The sequence below is a fragment of the Nicotiana tabacum genome, chromosome 22 (assembly GCF_000715075.1).
Source record: "Nicotiana tabacum cultivar K326 chromosome 22, ASM71507v2, whole genome shotgun sequence".
In the NCBI taxonomy this organism is placed as follows: domain Eukaryota; kingdom Viridiplantae; phylum Streptophyta; class Magnoliopsida; order Solanales; family Solanaceae; genus Nicotiana; species Nicotiana tabacum.
Window position 1 is genome coordinate 150,537,481 of NC_134101.1, and position 14,940 is coordinate 150,552,420.

Here is a 14,940-nt window from a genome sequence, read left to right on the forward strand (position 1 = left end):
AGGTTTAGAATGTGATTCCATGAGTCGAGCATGCATTATATATATGTATCTATTTTACTCTACCGAGCCACGCTATAGTTGGCCGGGTACGACACCTATTGTGCAACCCCTGATCAGTTGGGTTTTACCGAGCTCCACGTGGCCGGGTACGATTCTACCGAGCCTATTATGGCCGGGTACGATATGATGATGATGATGCCCACAGAGGCGAATGCTTTAAAGGTTTATGTATTTATACATATGTATCATGCATTTCATGTAAGTAGCCCTCAGAGGTACTAAGATGTTACAGGTTGTATATTCTCTATCCTTGCTTACATTACTGATCGTATTTATGGTTCCTTGCCTTACATACTCAGTACTTTATTCGTACTGACGTCCTTTTATTTGTGGACGCTGCATGTCGTGCTGCAGGTCCTGATAGACAGGCAGGTGCAGCTCCCCCACCACAGTAGACTGTCCAGTTCAGCGGTGATTGGCGAGATCCCTTCTCCGGACTTGCCTTGGTCTTGGTATGCAATTTTTGTTATAGACATTATGGGTATGTCGGGGCCCTGTTCCAGCTATGTTGCAACACTTATGTTCTTTTAGAGGCTCATAGACAGGTGTCGGCTCATGTATAGTTTGGTATGCCTTGTCGGCTAGTTTTTGTTGTATAGTCTTTCATAGTAGCGTGGTAGCTCATACCTTATATGTAGTTTCTTGATTGTCTGGTCATCCCCTGCTATGTATGTTCATGCCGTCATATTTTATTGCTGGTTGTCCATGATCTAGGTCTACCATTTATATTGATCTCGTCAGCCTTAAAAGATAATAATGAAGGTTAGATGAAATGTACGTTGGTGCTCGGCAAGTGTGGTCGGGTGCTAGTCATGGCCCTTCAGTTTGGGTCGTGACAAACTTGGTATCAGAGCAAGTCTGTCCTAGGGGTTGTCTATGAGCCGTGTCTAGTAGAGTCTTGATTATGGATGTGTAGCGCGCCACATTTATAATCAGGAGGCTACATGACATCTAGGGTTGTTACCTTCTTCCTGAATCTAGATCGTGCATAGAGTTGAGTCGTAAGTGTTTGTCTCTAATATTCACCTTGTTTTTTTTCAGTGATGCCTTCGACTAGGAAGAAAACGATTAGTAGACGGCTTGATACAGCAGCGGGAGAGGGTACCAGTCAGGTGCCCCAAGTCAGAGCAGGACAAAGTGAGGCTCAAAGTGAGATGCCCTCTCATACCTCATCTACTCCATCTCCTCCAGAGGATATTAGAAGGCACCCAGCGCCTCCAGTTCCTCCGTCTGGCACTCCAGACCAGGATATGCAGAGTGCTTTGCAGTTATTGACTAGCTTGGTAGCTGCTCAGGCTCAGAGGCAGAATACAGGTGCTGCTGAGAAACCAGTTAGTACAAGAGTTCGTGATTTTATTAATTTAGACCCTCCAGTGTTTACCGGATCAGACCCCAACGAGGACCCACAGACTTTTATTGACCAGGTTCATCGTACACTTCGGGTTATGCATGTTAGTGATACAGAGGCAGTAGAGTTGGCTTCTTATCAGCTACGGGATTTAGCGGTTCTCTGGTATGATAGTTGGGAGAGATCCAGGGGTCCGAACCCTCCTCCAGCTGTGTGGAAGGAATTTTCTGAGGCCTTTCTTCGTCACTACTTGCCAGTTGAGATACGACGAGCTAGAGCTGATAAGTTCTTGAACCTTAGACAAGGTAATATGAGTGTGCGAGAGTACAGTATGCAGTTTGATTCTTTGGCAAAGTATGCTCCCCATATGGTGGCCGAGATGAGTGATAGGGTGCATATGTTCGTGAATGGGTTGGGACCACATCTAATAAATGAGTGTACGACAGCCTCCTTGGTGGAGGGCATGGATATTTCCCGTATTCAAGCTTATGCCCAGACCCTAGAGGATCGTAAGCGCCAGCAGAGGGCAGTTAGGGAGCAGGATAGAGGCCAGCATAAGAGGGCAAGATTTGCAGGGTATTCTGATGACTTCAGAGGCCGCATCAGGCCACAGTTTTCGAGGAGTTCGGCGCCACCTGTAGCTAGTGCTCCTCCACAGTTTCAGAGGCCTCGATATGATCGATCCTATTCTGGTCCAGGTCAGAGTTCGCGGGCATCTAGCCCGCAACATCACAGGGATACTAGTCAGATGAGACCCCCAACACCACACTGTGATCAGTGCGGCAAGGCCCACTTTGGACTGTGTCATCGAGGTTCTGATGCATGCTATTCGTGCGGGCAGCCTGGCCATATGATGCGGGATTGTCCTAATAGAGGAGGTGATGGTATGGCTCAGCCGACTGGATCTGTGTCTGGTTCTTCCTCATCAGTTCGACCTCTAGCACGGGGTTTTCAGCAGTCGACAGGTCGTGGTAGGGGTAGAGGTGCAGTGCCGAGTTCGAGTGGTGCTCAAAATCGAACCTATGCTCTAGTAGGTCGACAGGATCTCGAGTCGTCTCCAGATGTTGTTACAGGTATTATATCTGTGTTTTCTTATGATGTATATGCGCTGATTGATCCGGGATTTACATTATCATATGTTACACCCTTTGTGGCTAATAAGTTTGGCATTGAACCTGAATTGATAAGTAAACCCCTCGTGGTATCTACTCCGATAGGAGATTCTGTGATTGCTAGAAGGGTATATAGAGGTTGCACTGTGATGATTTGTAGTCGTCAAACCTCGGCAAATTTATTTGAGTTAGAAATGGTTGATTTTGATGTGATAATGGGAATGGACTGGTTGGCCTCATGCTATGCAAATGTTGACTGTCGTACGAAGATGGTTAGGTTCCAATTTCCGGGTGAACCCGTCATTTAATGGAAAGGGAACATTGCTACACCAAAAGGTAGGTTTATTTCCTATCTTAAGGCAAGGAAAATGATCTCAAAAGGTTACATTTATCATCTCGTTCGCGTTAGGGATGCGGAGGCAAAACCGCCTACTTTACAATCAATCCCTGTGGTTAACAAATTCCCAGATGCTTTCCCAGATGAACTCCCGGGCCTTCCTCCTGAAAGGGAGATTGAGTTTAGCATTGATGTGTTTCCTGACACTCAACCGATCTCTATTCCTCCATACAGAATGGCCCCAGCAAAGTTGCGAGAGTTGAAGGTGCAGTTGAAGGACTTGCTGGATAAGGGCTTTATTAGGCCTAGCACTTCACCTTGGGGTGCACCAGTCCTATTCGTGCGGAAGAAAGATGGGTCGTTACGGATGTGTATCGACTATCGACAGTTGAATAAGTCTACTATAAAGAACAAGTATCCACTTCCAAGAATTGATGACCTGTTTGACCAACTCCAGGGTGCCAAGTATTTCTCTAAGATTGATTTACGTTCAGGGTATCATCGGGTGAGGGTTAGGGAGAAAGATATTCCAAAGACGGCCTTCCGGACAAGATATGGGCACTTTGAGTTCTTGGTGATGTCGTTCGGGCTAACAAATGCCCCAGCAGCTTTTATGGATCTCATGAATACTATATTCAGGCCCTATCTTGATGTGTTCGTGATTGTATTCATTGATGACATTCTAGTGTATTCTCGTTCGGAGGCGGAACATGCGGGCCACTTACGGATAGTATTACAGACGCTTCAGGATCGTAAGTTATATGCTAAGCTCTCCAAATGTGAATTCTGGCTGAACTCAGTAGCATTCCTTGGCCATGTGATATCTGATGAGGGTATTAGTGTCGACACTCAAAAGATCGATGTAGTAAAGAATTGGCCGAGACCTACATCACTATCAGAAGTCCGCAGCTTCTTAGGGCTAGCAGGATATTATAGGCGGTTTGTAGAAGGATTTTCCTCTATATCATCACCATTGACTAAGTTAACACAAAAAGCTACCAAATTCCAGTGGTCTGACACTTGTGAACGTAGTTTTCAGGAGCTGAAGAATCGATTGACATCTGCACCAGTGCTCACTCTTCCTGAAGGAACAGAAGGTTATGTGGTATATTGTGATGCCTCAGGTATAGGTTTGGGGTGCGTATTGATGCAGCGTGGGAATGTGATTGCTTATGCATCAAGACAATTGAAGAAGCATGAAAAGAATTATCCAACCCATGATTTGGAATTGGCTGCAGTAATATATGCTTTGAAGATATGGCGGCACTACTTATACGGCGTCCATGTTGACATCTACACAGATCACAAGAGTTTACAATACATCTTCAAGCAGAAAGAGTTGAATTTGAGGCAGCGTAGGTGGCTTGAATTATTGAAAGACTACGACGTCGAGATATTGTATCATCCCGGTAAAGCCAATGTTGTGGCAGATGCTCTCAGCCGTAAATCAATGGGAAGCTTAGTACATATTGAGGCAGGTAGATGGGGGTTGATTAAAGAGCTTCATCAGCTAGCCAATATGAGAATCAGATTGTTAGACTCTGATGATGGAGGTGTTACTGTACAGAATACATCAGAATCATCTTTGGTAGCAGAGGAAAAAGCACGACAATATGAAGATCCTATCTTAGTACGATTAAGAGAAAGCATTCAACAGTGTAAAAGTATGGCTTTTGGGATCGGAAAAGATGGGGCACTGAGATACCAGAGCCGATTGTGTGTGCCTAATGTGGCAGGGTTGCGAGAGAAGATTATGAATGAGATTCATCAATCCCGATATTCCATCCATCCCGGCTCGACAAAGATGTATCATGATGTCAAGGAGCAATATTGGTGGGATAATATGAAGAAGTCTATTGCAGAATTTGTAGCCCAGTGTCCCAATTGTCAACAAGTAAAGATAGAACATCAGAAACCCGGTGGATTGCTTCAAAATATAGAGATTCCGACCTGGAAGTGGGAGGTGATTAATATGGACTTTATTATTGGATTACCTCACTCTTATCATAAGTTTGACTCCATCTGGGTGATAATTGATCGACTTACAAAATGTGCTCATTTTCTGCCAGTGAAGACAACTTACACGGCTGAAGATTATGCAAAGTTGTATATCAAGGAGATTGTTAGGCTTCATGGTGTGCCCATATCTATTATATCAGACCGAGGAGCTCAATTTACGGCTAACTTTAGGAGGTCTTTCCAGAAGGGTTTAGGCACACAAGTAAATCTCAGCACTGCATTTCATCCGCAGACTGACGGACAGGCTGAACGTACCATTCAGATACTGGAAGATATGCTACGAGCATGTGTTCTAGATTTTAAGGGGAATTGGGATGATCATCTTCCACTCATAGAATTCGCCTATAACAATAGTTACCATTCCAGTATTAAAATGGCCCCATACGAGGCACTATACGGAAGGAGATGTAGATCACCAGTTGGATGGTTAGAAGTCGGTGAAACAGAATAATATGGGCCAGATTTGATTCACCAAGCGATTGAGAAGGTGAAAGTGATACAGGAGCGATTGAGGACGGCACAAAGCAGGCAAAAATCTTATTCTGATGTCCGACGTCGTGATCTAGAGTTTGAGGTTGGTGATTGGGTTTTCCTGAGGATCTCACCAATGAAGGGTATTATGCATTTTGGGAAGAAAGGTAAGCTGAGTCCAAGGTATATCGGGCCGTATAAAATTCTTCGACGGATTGGACAGGTTGCTTATGAGTTAGAATTGCCATCCGAATTGGAATTTGTCCACCTGGTATTCCATGTATCTATGTTGAGAAAATGTATTGGAGACCCTTCTCGAGTCATCCCTATCAAAGATGTACAAGTTACAGAGGACCTATCATATGAAGAAGTGCCAGTGGCGATATTAGATCGGCAGGTCCGCAAGCTGAGAACAAAAGATGTAGCTTCCGTCAAAGTATTATGGAGGAACAAAAATATGGAAGAAATGACATGGGAAGCAGAAGAGGAGATGAAGTCTAAATACCCTTACTTATTCCAGAATGAAGATAACAAGGATGCTGGTGGAAGACAGGATACATTGGAAGGTGAAACGGCTCTATGAGGTAAGCAATAATTTGAGAATACTCCTCCTTAATACAAAATGGTGATATGTAGATAATGTAAATACGCATAATGCTTTATGTAGACTTGTGAAGCCATATGTTGGGCTTAATTACATGCAAGTTTTGCTAGTGACCATTTTATAGGGGAAAATTGATCGGAAATTTCCATTGGAATCCACGATGATTTAAACTCCCCATAAACCCTTACATTCGAGGACGAATGTTCCTAAGGGGGGGGGTGTTACAACCCATATCCACATGTGTTAGTTCATGCCATATATTAGTTAACATAAATCCAAGAAGGAATTATCTTATAGATGATAAGAAGTCAATCCTATTGGTCTTAAGTGATACAAGAGTGTATAAGGGTGATTAACCAGTATTAGAAGTTAAATGAATCAAGGATGTTGTAACTCGTATTTTCAGGTAATCTAGTGGTTCTTAATACACTCAATAGGTCATTTATTAAGGTATTTTAATCATATAATATCCGTATCATAAGTCTTGAAGTCAAACGAGTTATGAAACAAAAGTCGACAAAGGTTGTCGCAACTTAGGTTCATAATTTTACTTAAACATTGGGTCAAATGTTTCTAATATTTTCTCATAATTTACAAGGAATTACGGGGTGATCTACCAACAAAATTAAAGATCTAGGAGTCTAGTTTCCAACGCATTAAACCGTTCATCGATACGATCTCGGAGTAGAGAGATATTCGCGTTTTTGCGAGACTGCGCCAAGCACCTCTCTATGGGGCCCACTAAGTCGGTTTAAGATATTTGGACCTATATAGGATGACTCCAACCCATTTTAAGTCATTTCTTTTCACTATTTTCAGACCTTAGAACCCTAGGAACATCCTCTCAAGGTTCTCTCAAGATTCAAGACCCAAAAAAAGGGCAAACAACACAAATCAAGTGTCGGGAATTCCGTGGCGCTAGTAAGTCTCTTGTTCTTCTTGTTGTTGCTCATTTTTGTGTCGTTCCAGCTCATGTGGGAGGTTGTTTTAAAGGGTTTATGTTCTGTAAATACTCCCTCATGTTCTTAATATCAATCCTAGGTGATTTCAAGCCTTCTAAAGTGATTCTAGTGCTGAAAAACACTAATTGATCGCTAGTTTCGCTTTTTTGTTGTTGTGGCAGCATTGGAGGGATATTTCATGGAAATTTAAGGTCAAATTGGAGTTGTTATTTCTGTATAAAGGTAAGGAACCTCTTACTCTATATGTATTTAAGATTATCCAAGTTGCAGCTAAGCCATTGTAGCTAGAACTTGTGAAATATATATCGAAAGGCTTGGAAGTAATGTTATTGTTTTGTGGACTGTTTTGCGTTGTTGTTGGGCTGCGTATTTTACTACTATCTTGTGGAGTTTTGGAGTAGTAAGGGTGTGGATAAACACCATATATATGTAGGGTTATGGGCTGATAGTTATTCGTAACATTTCCAGGTTGTTTGACACGACTACGGTGGTCGTCGTATGTATGGAGTGATTAGGCTGTGTGTGGACTATTTTGGGAGGCTCAATATGTTTATTATTGATGTTGTTTGGGCTGTTTGGTGATTGTTTTGAATGGTGTGAGGTCATATATATAGGGGAGGTGCTGTCCGTTTCATCGTAAAATAGGTTGTGGTCGATACATAATAGTTATGACGCTTAAATGATAACGATAGTATCGTTTCTCTTATTGTAGACTAAGGAGTTTTGACAATTGCATAGCTTGAGATTGGGGCAGTATATACAAGGTATGTTAGGCTATCCCTTTCCTTCTTTTGCACGACTCCGATTGTACATAATGTAATGAACGATCTTCCAAGATACTCTACTCTTAGAAGCTAGCAGTACTTACATTGTTTTCCCTCTTATGGAATGATTGATGTTAATGTTGCTTCTCTTATTCTTATGTTATCAATGTTGTTCGTACTTCCTAAATCTTATAAGGTTCATAGTGAAGAGTTAGTCTTAATAACGTGTACAGAGGATACCGACCTTACGTCACTCCAAAAGGTTTAGAATGTGATTCCATGAGTCGAGCATGCATTATATATATGTATCTATTTTACTCTACCGAGCCACGCTATAGTTGGCCGGGTACGACACCTATTGTGCAACCACTGATCAGTTGGGTTTTACCGAGCTCCACGTGGTCGGGTACGATTCTACCGAGCCTATTATGGCCGGGTACGATATGATGATAATGATGCCCACAGAGGTGAATGCTTTAAAGGTTTATGTATTTATACATATGTATCATGCATTTCATGTAAGTATCCCTCAGAGGTACTAAGATGTTACAGGTTGTATATTCTCTATCCTTGCTTACATTACTGATCGTATTTATGGTTCCTTGCCTTACATACTCAGTACTTTATTCGTACTGACGTCCTTTTATTTGTGGACGCTGCATGTCGTGCTGCAGGTCCTGATAGACAGGCAGGTGCAGCTCCCCCACCACAGTAGACTGTCCAGTTCAGCGGTGATTGGCGAGATCCCTTCTCCGGACTTGCCTTGGTCTTGGTATGCAATTTTTGTTATAGACATTATGGGTATGTCGGGGCCCTGTTCCGGCTATATTGCAACACTTATGTTCTTTTAGAGGCTCATAGACAGGTGTCGGCTCATGTATAGTTTGGTATGCCTTGTCGGCTAGTTTTTGTTGTATAGTCTTTCATAGTAGCGTGGTAGCTCATACCTTATATGTAGTTTCTTGATTGTCTGGTCATCCCCTGCTATGTATGTTCATGCCGTCATATTTTATTGCTGGTTGTCCATGATCTAGGTCTACCATTTATATTGATCACGTCAGCCTTAAAAGATAATAATGAAGGTTAGATGAAATGTACGTTGGTGCTCGGCAAGTGTGGTCGGGTGCTAGTCATGGCCCTTTAGTTTGGGTCGTGACAAACATGCTCAAATACATGAACTCAAGATTTTACCCTCCTCAACACCAATCACACTAAAGTCAACTAAATTTGTATCTTCAATGTCCCTGGTTGATTCTAGCATTACTTCTTCAACATCGGCATCCTCAAATTCTAGTTGGTTAGATTGTTGGCGTTCTACTCTAACCTCCTCCATTAGAACTTCAGTTTTAATATTTAATTCATGCTCTTCTTGGCTATTATCTATAATATTGTCTTGTTGAGCATTAAATGCTTCAACTAGTTGACTCACTTATGCCTCCAGGTTGCGAATAGTAGCATCTTGCCTTTGTATGTGCAGTTGTTTCTCATTATTTTGTTCCACAAGGCACCTTAGCATATCTTTGATCTCTTTCAGGTCATCATCCCTTGGATCTTTGTTCCTATTAACTTCACAATAAAAAGAAGAACCATCAAAGTAAGGGGTTGGGGAAGATAATAAATATAAGCACAACCATGAAAGTGACCATCTTGACCACCACACATATCACCCACATTCCACATATAAGATTGAGTCGGTGCACATAACTCGCTATCGGGAATATTTTGATAATTTTTTCGTGGGTGATTTCCTCCACTATATGCATAAGGAGGATCAAAAGTAGAATTACCAACATCAAGACTCTCAGAATTTCAAGATGCCATATTTCAAAAATCAACAAGTAAAACAAAAAAAATCAAATACAAGAAAACAAAAATAAAAGTTCAAACTTGCAACCTAGCAATATGTACACCTACAGCTACACCGTTAGTTCTCCGACAACGGCGCTAAAATTTGATCACGTCCAACTATGCCTTATAGAAAGACTAAGCGGTCGTTGCAAATATAATCTGATTTACAAATCCGGAGTCGAATCCCACAGAGAACTAAGGCTTAGCTATAGTTGTTCAATATTGCTAAGAAACACAAGTCCAGAAAATTTTCTAGTTATAAAGATTTGATTTTTGTTTCTACTAATTAACTAACAAATATTATAAAGTAGTAAGTTTATCAGCTAACAAGGATGAAATTTAAGACAAGACTAAGGAGGTCAAGTGTTATGACTTCCCCAATTGTCGGAATCCTTCCCGCTATGCCTTTTATAATTTCGCCTAAGTACTCTCTCCCGATCGTGAGTATTTCGGGTGTCATAATTCTATTCTGAGCAACTACCACAATTTACTAGACATATTCTTTCGAACTACACTATCTGGCACTAGTTTACCGTTCACTAAGATCGTATCAAGGTTTCATTATTCCTAATCCTACCTTTAAACCCTTCGTATTGATTCCTCACATACGTTAGGAGTGATGTTGTTCAACAACTACTAAATATGTACTCTTTTCCAAGAAATACATGTTAAATAGGCACAGTTAATTGATAGTCATTCAATCAACAACAGTAAACACATACTCGAACAAGTAGAGAAATCCAGCAACTCAACTATATAAAAACATAACAAGAATTTATCCTACAAAAGGTTCTATCAAAATTCTAGATAACAAATTAGCTATTCATAATAGTATGCAAAACTACAATACTAGAATTCATAACCAATAATAGAAATAGGAAGACGGAAGTGAAAAACTCGTAGAAGAATTTACCGTCTTGCTCCTAGTGTGTTCTTACCTCCTTATGTCAAATTCGCCTCTAAAAATGATGTGTAATGACTATTTATATGTGTATGAAAAATACCTAGACGAAATAATTAAATCCAAAATCAGAAAGGAGACAAAATAATTTTTAAACCCGGAACACGCGAGCACATCGCGACAGGCCTCGCGCCGCGACCTCTATTGCATGCTCCACCTCGCTGCAGCCTTTGCGAAGCCACCTCTGCCGCGAGCTTGAGCTCGCTTTAACCCATGCAGCGCACGCTCAAACGCGAGCAATTTCCCTCACCTCACGTGCTGTAAAGTGAGCAAAGTAGCTCGCGCGCCTGGAGGGTTTCTTTGCTTACATTTTTGATTTGCTGCCTAACTTTCATTTCTTTTCTCATTCTCGTTTCTTTGTTTTGCTTTAAAAATTCTCTGTCTTGTTTCTTTTTGTCTTCTTTTGTATTTGTCTCTTCAATAATTGCTCCATAATATCATTATAATGCTTCCGAGTTCCGATCAATAAATGATCATGGACCATTCTATTCTTATAGTGTATAAAATCTTTATTTTGCTCCAAATTTTGTGTTTAATGTAACTACACATAAAATAACTCAATTAAGCACAAATATAATATAATTTAGCATTAAAACATTTAAATTTAAGATAAGTAATGTACTAAAAATATATAATTACTCATGCTTGGTCAATGAATCTACTAATGCTTGGTCAATGAATCTACTAATATCTCTTTTGCAGAAGGCGGAATATATCAGAAATTTTATCCCCTCTAACCACTTCTTCGCGTCATCTTCTACACCCACAGTAGCCCCACTTTCCATCTCCATTTTCACCCTAAATCAACATCATTCATTTCTCTATAACAAATCTACCAGACAAATTAAAAGGTTGCTAATCAACGAAAATTAAAATTGGTTCTGCCATTTTTATCCATTCTCACCCATTATTTTAGCCATTGATTCAAACTATTTTTCCCGGCCATCTTCGAATAACTACTTTTTTTAAAAAAAAATTCTAAAGAAATGCTTATAATGGTAAAACTTAGCTAGTCTATTTGAAAGACTTTGAACAATTTATGTGCTGGAGTGTTATGGCATACACGCTTTTGTTTTTGGTCATTAAGGAGAGAAGTCGATGTCGATGTCGCTGGAGAAATTCTGCAGCCGACGAAATCGAGTGTTGCCTCCTTGGAAACAACGTTCTATGGAAACCAATTTCTTTGTCAAAGTAAAATGTTCACAAGATTGAATCACTGGACCTAATTTAACAATATACATGAAATCTAAAAAATGTCCAACGATAGAGTTCCTAGTTAAAGCCTTCGCCGGAAGGCTATTGTCTAGTTAAATTCTTTTCTTTCTCTTCACAATCAAAGGATGAGCAAAAAAGTTAGTGAGAGGGTGGTTATGGTGGTTCTCCGTTGATGGTGGTCGACCGGCAAAGGTGGTGGTAAAAAGTTGTTTACTTCTTATTAACCATTAGGATAAGGGGGTGCCTACAAATGGAAAAATATAATTTTCTTAGAAATAGAAAAATAAAAAAAGACATGATTTTGGACTTACCCACGCGCCTAAGGGGATGTGAAAAATATTTTTTCCCATGGCAGCTTATTGTGTTTAATAGATACACATTGAATGAGGTTGAAGTATCTAATAGGTACAAGGCTTAATTGAAGTAGCTAGGTTAAAGCGAACAGTATATGTATTCCGCCTATACATTAATATCATATAATTTATAGACATATACTTCACATTCACTACCTTGCGTCTAACCATGTCTCTCGCATAGTTATACTTGATATCTATGTGTTTAATTTTACAATGAAACTTAGGGTCCTTGGTAGAGGATATTGCAGCCTCACTGTCATAGTAGACTAACATTGTTCAGTATTTTCTTACAATATCCAACAAGTGTTCCAAGAACATTTTCAACCAAACAACTTCTTGTGTTGCTGATGCGAGAGCCACATATTCGGCTTCCATAGTAGATAGTGATACACATGATTGTTTCTTAATACTCCATGATATGGCGCCATTACTGAGTAAAAAATATATCCTTAGGTAGAATTTCTTTCGTCTAGATCTCCTCCATGATCAGCATCACTCTATCCAACAAATCACAGATCCTTGCCGCCTTGGTAACAAAACACATAATCAGTAGTTCCCTTCAGATATCTCATGATCCTCTTTACTGCTTGTCAATGTGCTAAACCTGGGTCAGTTTTATATCTACTAACCAAACCAACTTCTTGATATATATATATATATATATATATATATAGTGCACAATATCATATTAGACTTCCAGCGTTCCTATAAGGAACTCAGCTGATTCTTTCTATCTTTTCAAGAGTCTTAGGACAGATTTGACTTCCCACTGCCTGGACTTTATTGATAAAAGTGTCAACTAGGCCACTATTTTGCATGTTGAATTGTTCAAGAACTTTTCTAATGTAATTCTATTGTGAGAGATACAATAATTTCTTTGGACGATCTCTTGAAATCTTAACTCCAAGAATATATGCAGCTTCACCCATATCTTTCATCTCAAATTGAGATGACTACCATGACTTTCTCTCGGTTATAAAATCCTTATTATTTTTATCTATAAGTATGTCATCTACATATAATTTTAAAATCACAAGCTTGTTCCTTGATTTTTTTGGTATGCACACAATGGTCTTCATCCATCATGGCAAAACCTTTGAATACGACAACATTTTGAAAGCGTATATATCACTGCCTTGAAGATTGTTTGAGGCTATAAATAGACTTCAAACCTTTTGTTTGTGGCCCTTTTCAATAAAACACTCAGGTTATTCCAAATAAATTTCTTTCAACAATAGCTAGAACCAGGCGAACAGAAGTAAATCATACAACAAGCGAGAGTCTCTTTGTAGTTTATTCCTTTCTACTATGTATACCCTTTCGCCACTAGTTGAGCTTTATATCTCTCAACTGTGCCATCAGCTTTGAGCTTTATTTTGAGAACGCATTTGCTCCCAATTGCTTTGCGTCCTTCAAAGAGGTCAACTAGTTTCCAAACGTTGTTGACTCTCGTAGACCCCAATTTATCTTCCATTGCTTTTGTCTATTTATCCTTATAAGGGCATGAAAGAGCCTCTTTGACATTTTTAGGCTCGTTTTCTTCTTGCAAGAGCATCATAAGTAGCTCGCCGCCTACAATATCAAATTCAGCGGGAAATCCTTTTACGAAAACCACGTTTTATTTGTGATTCATCATTGTTCCCATTTGGGTCAATATTGCTCCTACTTGGGTCAAGAATTTTCATCCTGCTCCCACTTGGAATATGATTTGTGATCATCTCACTCCAACTTGGAACAAGATCCATTTGGTCACTTTCACTAAATGTATAAGGATTACTTTCATTTGCTTCTGATAATAAAGAAGGTCGTTGATGAGAAACTAATTCATCATCTGCTAAAATTCTCTCACTCAAATGAAGTGATCCTTGTGCTTGTTGATCCATTATCTCAAACAAAGATAATGCTTGACCTATCTCTCCCTTCTTAGGAATCTCATCCTCTGAGAACGTGACATCTCTTGAATCAAAATTAGTTACAGTCCTACTGTCTTGCTGACTTATAAATACATAACATTTTGAGGTTCATAGTATATTATAAAGATAATTTTCTTTTCCCTCGGGCCCAATTTGTCATATTTGTGAGGGGAATCATGTGTATAGGCAGCATAACTTCAAGGTCTTAATACACTTAGGTCGGGTTGTCTTCCAGTCCATAACTCATATGGAATGGTAGTAACTCACAAGCACTCGGTTAAGTACATAGATAGCAGTAAGTAACGCATTACCCCCAATAATTAATTGGGAGGTTAGCTTGTGCTACCATTGACCTAACCATTTCTAAGAGCGTTATGTTTCTTCTCTCCGCAATATCATTTTGTTGTGGAGTATTTGGGATAGTAATTGATGAATTATTCCTTTTTCATCACATAACCCATTAAATTGGGTTGATAAGTATTCACGACCACGGTCAGTTCGAAGAGTTTTTATCTTCTTGTCTAATTGATTTTCCACTAAGTTCATATAGTGTTTGAAGCAACTTATTGCTTCTGATTTGTGAGAAATTATATAGACATAACTAAAATGAGTAAAGTCATCAATAAATGTGATGAAATAACTTGCTCCATGCCTAGACCTAATATTCTTAGGCCCACAAATATTGGAATGGACTAATTGCAAAGAATATTCAGCTCTAGTCGCCTTACCAAAAAGGTTTTCTTGCAGATTTTCCTGCTAGACAACTTTCAGAAGTAGACAAATTCACATGTTCAATGCTGTAAAGCAAGCCTTATTTTGCTAGCATTTGCATTATTTATTGGCCAATATGACCAAGTCTAGCATGCCATATATTTACATAACTATCATATTTGTGTTTATCGGTCTGTAACCCCTAATGTCGCCATAAACAGCTGCCTCAAAACCATCGCGCCACTATCACGAACACTGT